The sequence below is a fragment of the Gadus chalcogrammus genome, unplaced genomic scaffold (assembly GCF_026213295.1).
Source record: "Gadus chalcogrammus isolate NIFS_2021 unplaced genomic scaffold, NIFS_Gcha_1.0 GACHA081, whole genome shotgun sequence".
Lineage (NCBI taxonomy): Eukaryota > Metazoa > Chordata > Actinopteri > Gadiformes > Gadidae > Gadus > Gadus chalcogrammus.
The window spans coordinates 141883-162829 of NW_026613516.1; the positions used below are offsets into that span (position 1 = coordinate 141883).

General features: G+C 43.0%; 1 long non-coding RNA gene across 1 annotated transcript; it reads left to right on the forward strand.

Moving 5' to 3' along the window:
- The first annotated feature begins 18242 nt into the window (after positions 1 to 18242).
- LOC130378491 (uncharacterized) lies at positions 18243 to 20173 on the forward strand. The gene is made up of 3 exons (XR_008894717.1): positions 18243 to 18506; positions 19228 to 19601; positions 19748 to 20173. It is a non-coding gene; the product is annotated as an uncharacterized LOC130378491 (long non-coding RNA).
- Positions 20174 to 20947: the final 774 nt, after the last annotated feature.

The window sequence follows — 20947 nt, forward strand, 5'->3', positions numbered from 1 at the left end:
TACAACTTCTAGTCCCAGTGGCGGTGGGTCAATTGAGGGCGCTAGGGCGCCGCCCCTCCGAGAAATATTCACTTGAATATATCTACCATTAATCAACTATTATCAATTCGTAATAAATCAACAAAAATACATAGCGTCTATCCTCGTTTAATTGTGTGATATAATCTTCACTGCCAGCAACCATTTAAATGCGTCTGAACGTCAATGATTTGGGCTAGGCTAGTTATTGTTCATTCGAAATAAAGCCCTCCTCCAAGTCAGGGGCGCCGGCCACGTTGAAGTCAATGTAAGCTCGCTAACTTTTTGCAGTCTATCAAGCAGAGACAGCTTTTCATTGGAGCAAGAAAATTCGCCCTCGGGTCGCACCAGTGTGCGCCCAAGGCCAATGGTGTCGTTTTTCTTTTTTGTTATCACCACATCATTGGACAATTCAGCGAATCAATCAAATAGGTTACCTCCCTCAGCAGCATTCGCGCAACGCAACTACATGTAGAGAAGAGATAGATCGCTAACTACCAGAGAGTTGTAAGCATTCCACCCATTTCAGTAGCGGAATTGGACTCCCCAAGCAATGTTATATTTAAAAGGAGCAAGTAAGTCACATATTAATTTTGTCTTTCGGCCTGTAGCATATAAACAAAATTAAGCTACTGTCCCTTATTTCTAACTGCATTTGAAGTAGACATTGAGACTCACAAAAAAAGGGCGCTATAGGACACTGATCATGATTTGTCTCATTATCAGAATAACAACAATGGGTAAAATAGCAATGGCTGGTGGAATGGCCATAAAGTAGGTCTGTATATGCAATGTAAGCTTGTCCAGGCCCTGCAAGTCAGGATGTAGGCTATGAATCTGAATGAATAGTAGGTAATAGGTAATAGGAAGTGGCCATCCCCAAAATGCACCAGAATACAGGAAATAAAATCTATTAAATTCAATATTTTTTATGGGGGGGGGTGGGGGAACCCTGTCTATTACTGTGCCCCACCAATATTTTTGATCACCAGCCGCCACTCCTAACTCATTACAACTTCTAATCCTAATTTAAATTAGGGACTCAAAGATAGGAAAAATCCTAACTACCCATTACAGAACTAGGGCCATATTACAGAAACATCCTAACTCAAAGATCCTATTTTATCTGTTTGGTAACTATGGTAACAAGGGATAGGATCGGATTTAGGAAAAAAGTCATTACAGAACGGCTAGTCTCGCAAAGCCAGACAAACTACAGCAAGTAGAATGGTCTGGAACCACGCTACCTCGAGCCGTCTATCCGTGGGGAAACTGGGCAGGCCTGTTTTTATTTCTTTAAACCAATCACAATCGTCTAGGGCGGGGCTAAGCCCGGGAAGCAGCAGCGGTGTCCATGCAAAATAGTGCCAGGGGGAAATTATTTTGATGGAACTTCTTGACGTTCAGAGGCTGTCAGAGAGATGGCTCAATCCCAACCGAGAGCCAAACATGCCAACTTTACAGCGCCGTCAAAGTCCTCTTCAAAACTCGCCATACTGCCTAGTTTCCGAGTTTGAGGGGGAGCACAATAGAGTGGCGAAGTCACGCCCCTTCCGGTAGAGCTAATGGGACCTATGAGATCGAAAAATATGAATGGGTGTCAATGGAGAGAAAATAATTATTTTCTGGTCCCAGTCTTTATATGCCCTGGATTACACATATGTTGTTTGTGGATTTAAATGATAATTTTTCATGCAAAGAAAACAAAAAAAATTCTTGAAGAAGTTTGATAATTTTAGGTTTTATGTGAGGCCGCTTTGTGAACTACAGCTCTTCGCTGCTCTCGACGCATATGATATATGTCAGCACACCCGCACTTGGAACTCGGCACAGAGATGGCGATCTCTCTGCCCCACTTCACCGCTTTTTCCCAGGGGAGGATAAAAGCATCGAAAGAGGTGAAAACCATTATAAGTCGGGGCACGTGCAGAGTTTCAGCTATGCAGATGGGAAGATTGTCGGTCTTCTCCACGCAAGTCGCAGGGAGCGTGACGTCACATACGAGCCATGTAGTCTTTCTCGTTGTGTTTTCTCTTCAGCCTTTACCTGAACAATTGTACAATAAACGGTCGAACTTTTTGCATGAAAAATTATAATTTAAATCCACAAACAACATATGTGTAATCCAGGGCATATAAAGACTGGGACCAGAAAATAATTATTTTCTCTCCATTGACACCCATTCATATTTTTCGATCTCATAGGTCCCATGAGCCCTACCGGAAGGGGCGTGACTTCGCCACTCCATACGGGAACGCCAGCAACCGGAAGGGGAGGAGTCGCGGCCAAATCCGACGCTAGGCAATAGATGCTGTCCACTTCCGTTCAGCCAGACTACAGAACGGCCGATCCTAAACTCAGGCTGTGTCCCAATTCCTAGGACGCATCCTTCGTAGACCGCGTCCTTCGAAGGATGCGGCCTTCGTAGACCGCGAAGGACACTCCGAAGGCCGAAGAAATGGGACTGGGCACTTCCTATACGCCCCATTGTACCGATCTTGGTTGTAGTTCCATTAGACATCCACTGGGTGTGATCGCGGGCGAGTCCAGAATGAATGGGAGTCTATGGGGCTAGACGGCTAAATATGTCTCTTTCACATGCTTGTCGTTGAAATATCGCAAATGTTATTGTAGATTCCGCAAGTTCAATATAGATTATAGTTCAAAAGTGGAATGAATGAGTACTTATGTCCTTTCGATTTCTTACAGTTTGGGCCGTTGTTGGCCGTACACGCTAGCATTCTGCTAATGAATGCTGATTGGTCAGGGACGGACTTGCGACTGATTACGACCAGAGACCCCTCTTGACGGCATCTGAAGCTGAAGCACGATCAGAAACATTCAGTCGAAGTACATTTTTTGCGTACTGTATTTATATTTTCCTGCAGGCCCTTTTATTTTTTATATAGTTATGTATGGTGAAAGTACATGGGCATAATGGAATTTCTTCCATTTCTTGTGTTCAATGTTCAATGTGTTATATACATGGTAGGTACAGTATGACCACCTTAAATAATACAGTCAATGTCCCGCTCAATATCATTTCATCTGTCATTGTCTATTTTTCGAAAATAAAGATTGTTTAAAAAAGAAATGCCTTGTAAATGTGCAATGATAAACTGCTCTAACAGTGGAAACGGATTGTCCGTCTTTTCGTTTCCCAAGGACAGAAAAGGGTAACATTCTTGTTTGCTCCTGTATGAATGGTCCTAGGCTACCTGAGGCTGCACCTGGTATGGAAAGTTGCGCTGGAGCCAGGGGTAAAATCTCAAGTGTCGAGACTCAAGCACTTAATTTACCTTAACCGATTGTTCCATACAAATTGTTTGTTAACGATTTAACAACTTCAACATCTGCTATTACTGTAGTTCTTTTTTTGTAGGACTTACTTGGGCTAATGACCTTGCACAGAGCGAAAACCATCTACACCACTGGTCATTGATTGCTATGCATTCACTGATCTTTAGATGGGTTTGTTTTAAGCCATTGAATATAATTGCTCTGCCCTGCAACACATTATAAGCTATGCATGTTTGTTAAATGAGAAATATAGTCTGGGTCACATTGAAACAGTAACAGTTGTATAATAGTAATTATACAAACATTATACCAACATTGCAACAGGCAAGTTTATTCAAACATCACAATAACAAGAACACAATAGTAAATAATAAAAAAAAAGATAAATGATTCAACAACACTGAACATACAGAACAGAGGCAGGGAAAAAGGACAGAGGAAGAAGACTTGTCCGTTGTCACAGCATCAATGTCCAACTGTAAAGATCAAGAAAGGAAGAGGCATGAGGAGGAGTACAACAGAACACTGCTCTCTAGGAAATTGTTTACTGATGTCAATTTAGTTGATGCAGTCTTAAAATTATGATTCTAATCCAGGTTTCTATTTCAGGAGAAAGAAATGGCTCATAATCGTTCAAAGCTCAAAAAAAGCTTTATCATCGGCACTAGTGAGGATTAAAAAACAACACTCTGTAAGTTACATACATATGTAAAACATTCGCGCATTTAATTTTACATTAGCTCACTAAAACTCTGTAACTAGAAAAAGCCTTACCTCCAACAGCTGGTATTATCGTTGCGGGAAGTGCTTCAGAAACTGCCGTAAAGCAGTACCTCTGACAGTATGACAATGTGTGACGTCATCGTATTTTTTGAACACCTTTTTAGAACAGATACGTGACCTTAAAAAATGCAATATTCAGCTGAGTTTATTATTTTAGCCCCACCTTTTGAACGCAACTTTAAAATGACTTCGCCTACGAGCGCCCCGCGTGGACAGAGATTATTACTGCAACCATTCCAGAAAACCGGAACCAACCAGCGAGTGCCCATTCTCCTCATATTAGACATTCTCTGACAAGGCCACGTGTCTTGGCCCCATAACGCGGAAGCAAATCGCTCCTGTATGTTACCCTGCGCCACTGAGCAGTTTGTATAGGAATGAATGGGCGGCCATTTTCCAGTCCGTGGTCCACCTTTATTATGGCCGTTTCTCAATTCGCGTACTTGTGCGTGCTTGTGTGCTCGTGGACTCGTGAAACGTCATCAGTCGTTGCCCGAGCACTGTTCCAATTCGAAGGCCGTGGCTGTTTCCCAATGTCAAGGAAGCATGCTCAACGGCCGCCCTTTTAAGGACGCTACGTCATAGAACGCCGACAAGCACTGTTCCAATGTTGAGGACACTCGAAAGCCGCGCCATTTTCGCGTCCTTTGTTTTTGAGAATTCCCAAGTAGGTCTATCTGCAGCCGGAGCCACTTGCCAAACACGCCCATTGCTCTGCCAGACACGCCCATTGCTCTGCCAAACACGCCCTTTGCTCTGCCAGACACACCCATTGCTTTGCCAAACACGCCCATTGCTCTGCCAGAAACGCCCGTTGCTCTGCCAAACAGGTCAAGTCTATTTTCGGAAATGTAGGGGGATATATGAGTGGCCCCACGTCGAATGGCATGACCCAAGATACGTCAGACAGAGAAAGCGCGCAAATTCGAGCAAAATATGTTTGACAGTGGAAGGATTTACATGGTTGCTTGGGTTATAGACTTCAAGACCCCCCCCCCCTCTTTCTCCTTTAAGTTTGGCGCCGAACAACTCGGCCCATACCAAGTGTGACGGGATATTGTTGGTCAATAAAATGATTGAATAAATGTTCAACATGCATGCATGACTTTCTAATCTTCCGGCGAAATTACCCAGGTTAAGTGTAAATATTAAGCATATATAATAAAGCACAGACGTGCCTTTTTTTTTATAAATATCCTTAATACATAAAGCGTTGCAGTAAGAATTAAATGACGTCTTCCAAGTAGCTCTAAGCACTGCTTATTAATATTAGACCAAACAAGACTCGTAATGGTAGGTGAAACAATACTTTATTAAAGCATGCAATTGTGTTGTAGAACAAAATGTATGTGTGTAATCAGTCTTGTGTGCGTGTGTGTGTGAGCTCAAGGACTCCATCTCCAATGGACCCAACAGTGTCTCTCCCGTCTGATGCTGGTGACGAGGACACGGCCGTCGTCGTGGAGACGACCTCGAAGAGTTCCGACCAGAGACAAAGTTCACAGGAGGTGGAGGGTGGGGGGAAGGGTGGCAGGGCATCCGTCTGCATAACCAGGGAGAGGAGAGATATCAGCCTTCCAAGGCCGAAGTGGGGGAGCCGAATGAAGATAACGATTGCTTTGGGTCAGGCCGACTCTGCAATTTTTGCCAACCTTAGAGTCTCTCTGATACTCTCTGTAGTCTTCCATTTCCAGAATCCAAAAACCAAAAAGCCAAATTAGCCGAAAATTCGTGGTCCGTTTAAGCCCGGTCCAACTTCACCAGAATGGTATCCAATTTGCGATTTTGTTCGCACAACGGTTGACTCTGTGTGTCCAATTTGCGATTTAGTTCGCCCAACGCATGAGTCTGTGTGTCGGCCATCCGGCACAATCCAGCAATGTTGGATTACAATCCAATAATGACGGGCAGCTTCTCAAAAGCCGAATATGCTGCCATCACCTTACTAACTTTGCGATAGAACAGGAACCCGCAACCTCCGAACAGCAGGAATCCTGTTATCATCATCCCAATTATGTAGACGTCTTCAACATCCTCGACGGAAAGTATGGCGGGACACAAGGGCCTCCACTCCTTCCAGGAGTCCATCATCTATCCCGCTACGAACGTTCCGTCAGGGCAGGCGGGCTCTCCTTGGCCCTGTTTTCTCGTCGAGAAAATTTGATCAATAGCGTTGAGAGACCAGCCGATCAGATCCATAATTTAGGTTTCGGGTAGAATGCAGAGAAGAGGCAGCACAGAACAGAGACAGAGACAGAGACAGAGACAAAGAGCAGGGGAGAGATAAGGGCCAGGAGCGAGCAGAGGGAGCAGAGAGAGATGCGACCGCCTTCGTTGGAGGCAGAGGAAAACGTGCATTTGTTTTCAAAGAAGCCGGCGAATGCGTGGAGCCATGTCCGAAGTAAATGTTCATAAAGTGTAGGCAAGGTTATACATTTTAAAAATGGTGTATTTGTATTGCAATAAACATAAAGCCATCCTTTTTATAGTTGACAGGGAGAATTGATATCCTAGATTATAATTGTTTTATCTTAGGTTGAACAGAACAATCAGTGTGAGAGTGTTGGCCAACATAATAAGCTAAATAAACAAGAACCTGGATTCGGGGATTCAGTCTGTATCTGGGGGACGAGACAGACGAACAGAAAAACACCAATGGAAACAAAGGTGTTTATATGGTTGCAACCAAGCAAGCTAGAAACATACAGGGCTCACAACAAAATGGTTGAGCAAACACATTTGTACAGAGACTATCAACATCAAGAATACCACGAGGACAAAGTTCACCCAAGGGTACTTTCAATTTCAAAAGCAACACGGCCATATCGGAGTCTGATTTGAAGTCTTCTTTTCTTTCAGTTCACGCTATTCCTGAAAAGCTTGCCCAACATTTACTCGTGTCTGGCCTCTCTGTCGGTCAGTCTCCCTTTTCTCTTTTTCTGTTCCTCCGACATTGGGTTTCTCCGTCTCTTTTTAGTCGGCTGATCTATGATGAATGTAACAATCCCTTAGTTACTTGTGTTTATATCGAGCCGGTCCGTGTTTGGGGGTCTGTGCCGCAAAGCAATTCGTTACTTCGCGAGACCCGAGACTCCCGCGAGAGTGGGCGGCGGGTCGCCGGCAGAAACATATTCATTTTCTCAGCCAAGATGCGCAAGGGGGAGTTGAAACAACGAACAATCGAACAAAAATGTATAATGGAACCATCGCAATGACTCCTAGCCTGTTATATTAAGGTAAATCAAGCCAAAAAAGTTGCATAGTTCCCCTTTCACTCGTGTCTGATCTCTTTTCTGGTCCATTCTTCTTTTGTTCCACCGACAGTCGCCTCTTGGGTCCCTTATCAGTCGATTGATCCATGATGAATGCAACAATTGCCTCGCAACTGGCTGTTTATATCTAGCCGGTGCCATGTCTGGGTGTGTGTCTGTGCCGTAAAGCATTTTCGAAACTACAATCTGACTACATTTTCGAGGATACTTCCGCTGCGTCACATCCGGATTGGCTCGGTCCGAACAGATCAAGTTGCATATGCGCTTTTTCACTGGAGAGGCGACATGGGTAAATGACACACCCACCAATCGACCCAGAAATGGATGGAGAACCATCAGCATAACTCTCAACCTGCATACTTAATGTAATTTTGGCTAAAAAAGTTGCATAGTGGGCCTTTAACATGTGTGGCGGACGGTACCACCTTGTCATTTGTTTACATTTGTTTGTCATTTTGTAGCAACACCATTGCTACCTCTCATTGGCTGAATCTTTGAGAACGTTGTAGACTCAATCAATATAAGGTTGCGGGGAGACGAAGCTCTGTTCGTTTGTATATTTTATTTACGTGACCATATTTTTGTTTTATGTTAAAAGAATCAAAGCACCAGTTCTCTTGTTTTGGAGAACCAGTTCTTGTCGTTCACCTTTGGGATTCGTTCGTTGTGAACGAATCGGTCGCGACGACTCATCCTTAATGGCCACCATTGAACGAGCAATGGGCGTGTTTGGCAATGGGCGTGTTTGGCAGAGCAATGGGCGTGTTTGGCAGAGCAATGGGCGTGTCTGGCAGAGCAATGGGCGTGTTTGGCAAGTGGCTCCGGCTGCAGATAGACCAGATCATGGACCAGATAGACCCTACTCAGAATTCCGAGATTTTTCAAGGATGCATCGCTGCATCCTAGGCGAGCCAAAACTACCCACAATCCACTGCGTTCACAAGCTGCACGGGATATAAAAAATGGCAGAGGGAAAGCAGTACACGTTCAAATGTAAGTGAAGTTATATTTCGGAAATATTTTGTGCCGTATTGGTTTTTATAGATTCATCATGTTAATGCAAATATTCAAGCTTAAAGACCTGTGCCACTTTTCAAACGTTTTTGCCACTTAATGATACATTGCTATATTTTGCATGGACGTAGCTGGTGTTAAACACCACTGTCAACAATGTAAATGTACTCGCTCACAAGATTACATTATTTATGTATACCTATTTATGTTTGTGTTTTATCTTTTTTTTTAGGGTCAGCCCAGCAAACTGAGGCTTTTGTGCACCTTAGGGTGGCGCACAAACATGTTGTCAAATAAATGCACCACCGATCATTTGCAGTGTTTGTAATTTGTAATGAACGTATATAATTGTATTTTATATAATATACTTATGTGTTCAAAGTACTGGTAGATTGTAGGTATATATGAATGAATCAGATCAGTTAAATAATATATCCAAATAAATACATGTTAATCATCACTTTCTTTGTCTTATTTCTCCTCAGCATAATAGTAATCAACCATACTGTAAATGTGATGCATGAATTAAGTTCTCAGACAATTTCACTTAGTTTTATAAAAATTGAATGGATTTTTTTTTTAATAAAGACGATTCGATCAACCGCAACAAAGCTTTTGTGACTTCCTCAAAGATGCTCCATGCGAAGGAGACATGACCGCATTTATAACAGACAAAAGTCAAATAAATATCGATCAAGTTGATTGCTGCCATGTTTTATTCATAAGCGCACTTGTGTTTACAAGCGTAAACGCAGTATTAAAAAGCTGCGTCACATCCGGATTGTGTCGGTCCGAACAGAGCAAGTTGCATATGCGCTTTTTCCTTGGAGAAGCGACATGGGGCAATGACACAGCCACCAAACGACCCAGAAATGGTTGCAGAACCATCAGAATAACTCTCAACCTGCATAATTAATGTAATTTTGGCTAAAAAAGTTGCATAGTGGGCCTTTAACTCCAGATAGGAAATGTGTATTACAGAAATATCCTAAATTACCCAAATCCCAAATAAACGGTCCTCATTTTAGGATGACCCATCAGCTCTCCTAACTGTCACAAATAAGTGAGATGGTAGCTCTTTGGTTACATGTAGCGCAGCAAAATCATAGACGTAGGCCTAATGGTGATAATCCGTAATCCGACTCCGTAACTACAAAAACCTCTCGAGCATTCGAAGTTCTCCGTCAGGATGTCGGATACGCAATGCAATTCGCCGCCTGATCGATCTTATATGTTGACTACAAACAATGTAAATAGTGTTGTAAATAAACTTCCAAAGCTTTTCAAAAATTATTTGATGTTTTATTGGTCCTTAATGTGCAAAGTAAACAATGTACAAAGTAAATAAGGCAGGGCTCTCAAGTTTTGAACTGAGTTCAGAGTGAGATTTTAGCGCGGGGGGGGGGGGGGGGGGGTAAATTTAAGCAGTAGATCACGACAGGCTGTGGTATGTGCTCATTATACCACTGTTAAGGGGCGTTGTTCGGCCCGACGCGCAGCGGAGGGCCGGCGACCCCTTTCACAGTGGTATAATGAGCACATACCACTGACTGAAGTGATCTATTGCTTTTATACAACGGTTACTATTATGGCAAAACGAAAGTCATAGACACACTACATTAAAAAAAAAAAAGAAAGTCAAAATAGCTGTTTTTTTTTAAGAATACAAAAAGGTTGTCCCTCCTGGCTGCCTTCAAAATGCATGACGGTCGCTATGCAACACACTTTAGCGTCCCTCCGAAAGAAGGCTCGGCTAGAGTGGTTCGCCGGCAATTTATCCTATGGAGCAGTTCACTCACCGTGTGCCTAAGCTTTCGTTAGTCTCTCCATCGCCTTGCTCACTCCCGGTCGTAACAACATTTACACCCTCTCCATCATTCAACATATTTTCAGGCTTCAGTGAACTGTGCTATTGCTTTTATACAACTACTTTTATACTTTGTAACCGTTTCTACTTCCAGGGGCGGAGTGATATGCAAACTTTCACAAAATGATTGGGCGTCATAGCAGTTATGTATACGCTCATTATACAACAGTTATGAACCAATCAGATCGCTGGATTTAAAACACCCGTTGTATAATAACATGTGACTGCTTACAAATGTGTCCACAGACACACAGTGACTAATGTATGATATTAAGCATTATTGGCCCTTAACACTATTATTCAGAAACAACACTCCCTCAAAAGGCTATTGTTTTAAGCAACACCAGAAGAGGCATATACTTTCCCCTGAACTTTTAAACGTTGCAAACCTGCAGAAACATAAGTATATATTAATGTGGCATTCATTCCAATGCTTAAAATATATCTGTTGCATTCAGTAGGCCAATGCTGTGGTAAAGTGTGCAAAGTATGACCAAGTGTTTCTTTCTTTTCAATAGATAGAATTTTATCAATCCCCTGTAGGAGAAATTTGTAAATGTTTGTCCCTATAAAACAACAATGGTAAAAAAAATAATTACAAAACATGACGGTAAGTCAAACCGTCCAATCTGAAGGCTGTTCTTAACCACTCCCCCTTTTTCACTTCCACCAATGCAAAGCGAACAGAACTGAGTAGGGGAGGGCGTAGCCTAACTAGTTTATGAACGACCCAGGGAAACGCAACGCAAATTCAATGTGAACATGTATGAGGCTTTAATAAAATCCCCTACGATTCTTTTTGAGTGTCTCCAAAATAGGGCATGTCCAGGCTAAAGAGGACGTCTGGTTACCCTACGTACGGGAAACCCATTTGATTCCTACCTGTTCCACTGTTAAATAGCGGCCCAAATTGGTGGGCGCTATCCTGGTAATTTCTCTGCGTGAGAAATACGAAGTGTGGCGTGAGAGCATGTGCATGGGTTGAATTGCGTGTGTCTCATGCCGAATGCGTGAGACTTGAGAGCCCTGATAAGGTGCAAAGTCAAACCGGAGAAGTTAGAGTGGCAAACTCACGCCCCTTCCGGTACAGCCCATGGGACCTATGAGATCGAAAAATATGAATGGGTTTCAAAGGAGAGAAAGTAATTATCTTCTGGTCCCAGTCTTTATCTGCCCGGGATTACACATATGTTGTTTGTGGATTTAAATGATAATCTTTCATAAAGAAAACAAAAATAATTCACGAATTTCTATTCTCCACTTCACAGCTTTTTTCTAAGGGGAGGATAAAAGCATGGAAAGAGGTGAAAAACATCATAAATTGGGGCATGTGGAGGGTTTCAGTTATGCCGATGGGGAGATTATCATGGACATATTATAAAATGGACAACGGATTCCAAAATGGCGCCCATTCATTCCTATGTAAACTGCTCAATGGCACAGGGCAACATGGGCAACATCAAGGAGAGAGCTAGAAGCAGATGAGGTTGGCGCAAGATGGCGACCAAGGCTGACGCTTGTCTACGAGGCTAAGCAAAATTACAAGCTCTGTCCCGTATCGACTTTTTGCTGAAAATAAACTACTACTGAAAGAAACTACTACTGAAAGAAATGAGCAGAAACTGTTAGAGTTAGAACTCAAACTCAATGACGCTGAAAGATACCAACGAAGATGGAACCTCAGGCTCCATGGCGTCCCGGAGGAGAAACAGGAGGACATCAAGGCCAAAGTCATCAACATGCTGCTCCATGGTGCCTGACGCCCATGCAAAGATCAGAGAGGACATCGACATCGTTCACCGGCTTGGCAGGTACCAGGAAAATATGAGGAGATCCAGGACGACCATCATCCGCTTGTGAGGGACCGGCGTGGTCGCCCCACGTATCTGGGATACGGCCAACCAGATTCTGAGAGTGTGGGCAAAAACGAGGGCAATTGTCTCAGGACAAGAAAAGTGAAGCTATATTTTCTCTCTAGTACTGGCCTCCCATCAAGCCAGCACCACCTTCAGCCCCCAAACACCAAATGAGGCAGCCCTTAAAGGTCCCATGATATGCTATTTTATGTATTCTTTAATATAGGTATTAGTGGGCAACTAACCCAGTATTCAAAGACGTTCCCGAAATTCAGCCGTGGTGCAGAGTTACAGCCACTCCGAGCCAGTCGCACATTGAGCTTCCCCCAAATGCGCTGTTTTGGTGTCTGTAGCTATAATGCAAATGAGGAGGAGCAAGGCGGGTCAAGGAGGAGGGTGGGGGTGTGGCCCTGAGCAGCTTGCAGCCACGGTACCATGCGCTCTGTTTAGAGTGGATGCATCGCAATGGCGAGGCGCACACAGCCATTAGCCGTGTTCTGTAAATATTCTAGAACACACGGGAGTCCTGGAGCTCTATATCTTAACATTATCATATAGCCTACATAGATATCATATCTATATTATATAATATATATTATCACAGCCAAAAGCTGTGTGAGCCGATATTATGAATCTCAAACGACCGCGTTGGGTTCTCCGACGTTCCTGGTTCTTCAACGTCCACATCAATGTGAAGTAGACTGAACCGCGACAAGGAGAAGAAAGGGATTGTTTCCGGGCAACGCTTAGGCACCTCCGCCTCCGGCGGTGGTCCCTCAGTGGGGCTCAAGCGGGAGACATTCGCCGCCAACAATCCCTTTCTCCTCCATGTCGTGGTTCATGTTCTTGAGGGACTCAAAGCCAAAGTTCCTTCCCCCCAATTCAATCTCAACCTTGGCTGAGATAACACCCACTACGAGTCTCGTTGTAGAAATACCAGAGACGAGAGTCCGAAGTGTTATGCGCCATAACACCAAAAGCAGAACGGTTATCCAAATAACAAGGAAGTGTACAACGCTTGCGTTACAGTCCTGGAGCTCTATATCTTAATGATATCATATAATACATAGATATCTATATCATATGATACATATTATCACGGCCAAAAGCTGTGTGCGCCTCCAGACGATATTATGAATCCCCAAACGACTTTGTCGGGTTCTGCGACGTCTCTGGTTCTTCCACTTTCACATCAACCTGTAGTAGACTGAACCACGCGCTGCCTGCTGCCCGCTGCAGGGCGATGGTGCCTCGCGGCAACTGGCGGCATGTCGCAGTTCATGTACTTCAGCGAGTCAAAGCCAAAGTTCCTTTCCCCCAATTCCTTCTCAACCATGGCTCAGATAACCCCCACGACAGTCTCGTTGTGGAAATACAAGAGACGTCAAAGAACCGCCAAGAAACACTTGCGTTACAGTGTGTGTATTCACACACACACATGTGGCGCTCGCACGGTCGTGTCTCATTGGCGGGCCAACGTCTCTGGGCGGGCCAGGCAGAGTAAGGGGAGGAGCTTAGATACTTTATGACGTCCTAAATAAAGACATTCCAAATCAGCGCGCTTGAGCCTCTGTTTTTTCAAAGGCGAGCAGAACAGCTAGTGCTTGTTTTACACCAAACGCAAGTTTTAGCCACTGGGGGACCATAGGCAGGCAAGGGGAACTCATATTTATGTTAGAAAACCTCATAAAGTGAGATTTTCATGTCATGGGACCAGTGTTAATTTCGTCAACGAAAAATATGACGAAAAATGTTTGTCAACAACCTTTTTTCCGTGACTAAGACGAGACGTTGACGAGCTAAAAATAGATCTGTGATAATAAAAACGATGGCGAAATGTAATTTTGTTTTTGTTGACGAGACGAGACAGGACGAAAATGCTATTGGTGTGCAATTTGGACATTCAAAATGCACAATATTTTCCAATCAGTACACTCCCGGTTCTTATGCAACTGTTCACTCCTCCAGTAAATAGGACGGACCTTAGCTACGACTTGGCAACGGGAGCAGGGCTGTAGTGGAGGGTAAACGCACGTAAACGCCGTTTACGCACCTCTGGAATTTAGGAAATAGCGTTTACGCACCTCTAAATAGCGTTTACGCACCTCAAAGTTCCCTGTGCCTTGTATTCTGCCGTTGGAATAATCGGAAATAAATTCAGCATAATTTTAAAACACCTAAGACAAGGTTTCATATTGTTGAACAAATAAACGCTGTAATCTGAATCATTTTCATCTGCGCTGTAGGCCTATGCTATTATGGTCTGTGACCCTCCAATCAGTGCCTTGCGGCTGCGGCAGCGACACCAATCAGGATCCAGGAAAATATGTAAACAGGAAGTATGTAAACACATGGCCCTGCGCGTTGTGGATTATCATGCCTGCCTACCTGTCATTAATTAGCCATGGATATCAGGCGATTTTTGAAGAGACCTTCGAGTGCTCCCACTCCAACAGATGCCCGAAAAAGGCCTCAAGTACAAAGTAAGACTGAAGATGATCAATTCACATGAGTTGTTTTTGTGATTTATAAATCAATTTTACTTGACGAACTATTAAGTGACTACGAGCATTCAGATTGGCCAATGCGTAGTCATGCTATCCGTGTACTGCCCACGTCAAAATGAGTGAAATTAAGTCAGAGTTTTACTATCCATATTAAACTCCGGTTTCGGCGTATCAACTTCGCTATAGCTTGGTCGCTATGTTAAAGCCTCAATTTGGAGATGCGAGGTTGGCGGTTGCAGCCGTGGACTCCGCGGCTGAACCGCGGATCGGGCGGATGACGCGACAAAAAAATATATTTTAATTAAATTCGGGCGGTTGGCGGTTAAACCAATAAAAATATAAATATTTATAAATATTTGTATTTTAATATATTATAAATATTTTTATTTTATTATTTATTTTCTTTAAAGTTATTTTCCCAGCAAACTGGCCTGTTCCCTAGAGGAGCAGTATGGGGAATCCAAGTAGAAACAACTTGCCCAAAGGTTCAGACTTGATGACAGAAAAATTCTTGAAGGCTATAGGGATTTTAAGGATAACTCAAGCATCATTCCAGAAAACCTTGCACCACTCCTGAATATCGACCATCTCATTCCAGTTAGCACTGCTGAGTGTGAGAGGGGGTTCAGCTTAATGAACATCATAGTGTGCCCCCTGAGATGCAGTCTGCACTTGGTCACAGTGTCGTCCTTGATGTTTATTCAACTGAATGGCCCACCACTAAGCCACCACAAAGTTCAATCCAACACGTATGTGAAGTCCTGGCTGGTGAAGCACAGGGGAGCCATGAACTCCAGAACACGCCCCTGCAAGGCAGGACCTGACGTGGAGGACAAGGAGGCCCTCTGGGTACTACTGTGAAAAGCATGCATACTAATACACACACATACACACATGCCATAGATAGATAGTTCTTAATCTACACATACTTTTCTTTACTGTTGAAATTTGAATAACTTGAATAAACTACAAACACATTCATTGACTCTCATTGATTGATTTAATATGACTTTAATTGATAACATAATGGAATATAGCCAGGCTAGCCTTACAGAGTCGCAACACTTTGCGTTGCGTTGCGTTGTGTCGAGGTCGGTCTGATCAAAAAATTCATAGTTTACCAACCTCTAATTTGACCACTACAGCCCTGAACGGGAGGTATGGTCCACTCAGCTATGAGCTAACGTTATGCATTGTACATTATTCGAAATCTTCCCAGCTTTTATTCCACAGATACTAGGGTCTATAGCATATAACCGCATTGTCTGATTACAGTTGAATTCATTTTTCACAATTTACCGGCTCTCGTTTTGAAGAAAATCACCGCGCCATTCGTTTCAATGGGAATCGCCACGGTCTATACTTCAACATAAGGTGGACTTTGAAATTCGTCCCAGCCTTTATACCCAAGATACTATAGGGTTTATAGCATATAACCGTGTTTTCTGATTACAGTTTAATGCATTTTTCACAATTTACCAGCTATCGTTTTGAAGGCTGAACAGAGTACTAAAGTGTGACGTCACGTTTCGAGAGCAACGGTTTTCGGTTCTACACAAACCAAATTAACAAGGGGAAATCCTATGCCACACAAACCTTTTATAGAAAAGGAACAATCTTTTTGCGAATTGATTTGCGAGTTTGCTTTACCAATGATGTAAGTAATATTGAGAATAGATTGTCTTCATATTAAAAAAAAAACTAAACTAAACTAACGTTTACAAACTTTTCCTTTTAATACCCCAGGGGAATACATAAACGCCTCGACATTTTTCGAATGGTAGTGATTTTCACCTCTTGAAATTGATTTATTTTAATTTTGAAAGAAACAACACATGGAAGCAATGGAGAACGCCATCTCTCGTTCGATTGTTTAGAACTGAAAATCCGGTTGCCAGGACAACGTAACGTTTTCACTTTAGTACTCTATTTGAGTGGAACAACTTAGCAGGTGTCCATATATATGAACTAGTTTAAAAAGAGAAAACATTTTGACTAAAAGTAATGACTAAAAGTTGACTAAAATGTAAGGACTTTTCGTCGACTAAAACTAGACTAAAACTACAAAGGAAAACAATGACTAAAATGTGACTAAATATACTAAGCATTTTCGACAAAAGACTAAGACTAAGACTAAATCTAAAATAGCTGACAAAATGAACACTGCATGGGACCTTTAAATAGGGAAATGAATTGGACCAATCAAGGCCGTATGGGCCAGACCACTAGTTGGGGGAACATTCTTTAGCTAAAGCTACCAATCCTACATAACTGAACAGAAAGTACATTGTGTGAATACAAAATAAACATGACACTTAATAAACAATCACCAAATACATATATATCCACACCTTTGCCCTATACCACGAAGCTCGCTGAACATACCCAGGCTTTCTTGCGAAAACCTGGCTCGACAGAGCCGCAACTCGCAATCAGAGTTAAATGGTACCACGAAGCTCACTTTAGATTCAATTAGTTGAACCAGGTTTTCCGCTTTAGGTTCAGTGCGCGTTCACGTGAAAGGGGCGTTTTTTGCGTAATTTTTCTCACCTTTACGATAGATCAAGCAGTCTATATGCGTATAAGTGAAAAGATTCTGCATATTGTCTATAAAATAACTATGCCAAATGCAGAATTGTTTGCCATTAATCCAAATAGAATGATGATGATTTAAAAATGCATAAGCAACGTCCATCCTGCCTTATTCTATCATTTAGGGAATTCACTTTAAAAACACCCTATGTAAGAAATGTAGGCCCTATGGCATGTTATCAACCGCTGACCGGTCTATCATCATGCATTTTACCCCCATAGATGTGGTGCCAGCACAGCCTTGAAAATATGGGTTCAAGTTCGAAATAAGCACAAAAATATAATTCCATAAGCTTTAGTGAATAAGTATTCCATACGCGAAGAATTGGGACTTTTTAAGCGTCACATAAATTCGTGTCACTTGGGAGTCGAACCCCCCGCGCAGAAATTCAAGACTGACGCGCTACCTCCACTCTAGCACTCTATCACGGAGACACAACGCGCAACAGTGAATTGTCTACATAACGTCCAAAAGGACGATCCAATAACGAACACCCTCTGATGAGAATCTGTATCTCTCATGAAGAACCCCAATTTCGATGTTTGCACAATGACAATAAAGTCTGAAATCTGAATATCGTCAGACAATGCCAAGGGATCGGTTCTGTCCCGTAAAACCCTCTGACTCCAGAGAGACGCCTGTACGAGAAGTGCGCCGAGGTCCACGGGAACACCCACAAATGGTGACGCCATTGTCAGAGGAGGGGCTAGGAAGCTGCGCACGCCGATTTAAGTAGCCGATCTCCGGCTAGACTAAGCCGAAAAACTGCTCCCGACCAGGTTTGGTTGCGAGCATAAGTCACCATGGTGATACAGCGACGCTAAAAGAGATCGACTTTCGTGGTACAACTAACCCAGGCTTGGAGCTCAACATACCTTGCTAACCCTCTAAGCGAGCTTCGTGGTACAGGGCCCTTGTGCACAACCTATAGACATTTACAAAACAGCTGTTTTTATCAACACCCCCTGGGCTATTCCCTGATGCCATGATCTTGAGCTTCCCTTACCACACTGCCCCCTACCGTGGCGGAAGTCCAATTTCACACCATCCCAATGGGCCTATCTCACAAAAATCGGAAATGACGTCACACCGGGTAAACATTCTTCCGGCGTAGTCATTTTTGTATTGCCGTCAATGCACAAATGGATCGTTTCTTCGCCACTTCCCTGGTGGGTTTTCCGAAATTGCGATTCGAAGATGTGCAGAAGATTGTGGAGACACACTCAGCAACACCACAGCCCAGGCTGTCAAAGGGGTACAAGTTTTTTGTGGAGGAGTTTGTACACAATTATCAAGGTAAGTTGTCTAAGGTGTTTTGTTGTTGTCAGTAGGCTACTCAATGGCCGCCTTGCTCATTCATGTTTTGTGATGACAAGCAAACCATATACGATCCATATAGATCGTCAGAAATATTGTCTGTGTGTGAAATGTGTGTAAAATGATCATATTTGTTACGTGTAGACTATAATATTATGAATATAATTAGCCATGGTGGCTATGAAGTCTCCGTGTGTAGCGTTAGCATACGTGTGTCAAATATAGTTGATGGAGGTAGATGCAACCGCTCGATGAGGAGGAATGAGGAGCCCCACATTCTACATGTTTCTGCTGAGTTAGTTTTGATAGTCTGTCTGTACTAACAACTGCAGTTGCAGTTTTCCTCTTCTTCTGAAGTTCAGATCATTTTCATTGTTCTTTCTTACAAACAGTAGCGTGCTTAAGACTTGGCCCACCTAGCTTGCTGCAATGTTGTGGCTGTACAGACCTATGTATTTTTCTTCCTCTTCATTAAGGCACAAGCCGTAAATAAAGGAAATTTGTTGTGTGCATTAAAAGGAAAAACATCTAGTTGATGTTATAACATTGCTAAAACAACAGATGTAATGGTGGCCCAAGAGTTTTGCACGGAACTGTACATGGCTTTTCTGCGGTTGCAGGCTCCTTGCCAGTTTCCAATGGCCTTATATCAAGGTCCTACCTACTAAGTTCAGTAACTCAATTCTTATGGTGTTCACAGATCACCCTGGAGGCTGTTGGACAACTGGGTCTCTCAGAGCTGTAGCTTTGCTGCGGGCAAAGGCTTCTGTAGCCATATAACCGCTCTGCTGTTCCAGACAGCGCATTATGTGCAGCTGGGCCTTGATGTGGTTCCACCTTCCCTGGCCTGTACCAGTCAACCACAGATGTGGCATCGACCTCGAACCCACGTGTGCTGTTGTGTCCTCTGTTCAAATCATACACTTCAGTATTTGTCTAGAGTATATGAGCATTTCCTGTATTGTTGTTCGCCTCAGGGAATCCATCCAGAGGCTGTGAGTGACCTGGTGGTGAAGAAACCCAAGTCGGTGGGGAAGACTGGAGTCAAGTCCACACTCTACAGAGCGTATGCTGGTAAGACATTTGTTTTGCAATTTGCACTCGGTTAAACTTGCTCATTATGAAAAGATGCATATTAGAATACATCTGTTATCACTACAATATAAAAAAAAAGTCACATTTTTATTTGACGTTTCGCCCTTTGATGTCCCACATCCTAGAGGGAATATCCAGCTTGGAGTTGGTACCATCTCAGCTGTGCTGACCTGGAAGATGTCAGCAATGACTTGTTCTTTAAGGCCAGTTGCTACTCTACAACAGTAGATGAAAAACTCATCAATGGCTGGAATCTTCCTTGAAGGGCTTGGTGTTGGAATCGCCTCTTGTCCAATCCTCTGTGCTTTGCTCCAATAAAGAATATATTGTGTTGAGGGGCAAAACAGACTCCCAAAACACTTGAAACACTTCTTGAGATGGAAACCGAGTATAATATGTCATGGTCTGATCAGACACACAAAATCTGTTGAGGACAGTTTGTGGCCCCATGGACATTTCTTGCAGCCTTGCCTCCAGCTCAGCAATATACTCCAGGGCATCATCCAGTGCACCTACAAAAAAAGAAGACAAATCAGTCTTCATTACCATTCATTCGTAATCACCCTTTCTTTTTATTGTATTGTTATTCTGTATACTTAAGTTTATTTTTATTTATTATTATTACATTTATTTGTACTGTTTTCTGTTTTTCTTTTTTATGTATTAACTATAGGTTGAGTGTTGTACACACCAAAGTCAAATTCCTCGTTTGTTCGCAAACCTGGCCAATAAAGCTGAATCTGAATTAATATGTAACCCCAGTTTAACAGTGCGTCTGATGTTGATTGAATGTTTTAACGTTAACCATGCCATGTTTGGCAAAATTATACAATAGCCCAACAAGTGTTGAACAGAAATAACAGACATAACAGCTAGTTAGCACACATCTACTTACCGGCAGGGGGGCGTGTCGCGTAGTCATGTTCCCCGGTACCTCTCCGGTCCGTTTGTTTTGTCCTCTCCTTCAGCTTTTCGAGCTGACACCCGTTTATACACGGGTGTTTTTTTCGGTGCTGTGGTGTAGCTGTTCCAGTCAAAACGACTAGGAACAGCTCCAGTATTCAGCGTAGCACTCCCGTCGTCATAATCAGCCGCTGAGAAATGCCGACTACAGACCAGTGTACTCCCCTTCTGAATTACGAAATTAACTCCTTCATTCCGTCTGATCGCCACTGCTGTATTGGGTATTATTTGGGAAGTCGTGGAAATGTAAATACGGTTGTTTTTGTTTTGAATTGGCGCATTGAGGTAGACAACAGAAGCTTTTGTTTTTTGACTGCGCCATTGTCAAATATCATGGACTACGCGACCGGAAGTCACTTTAC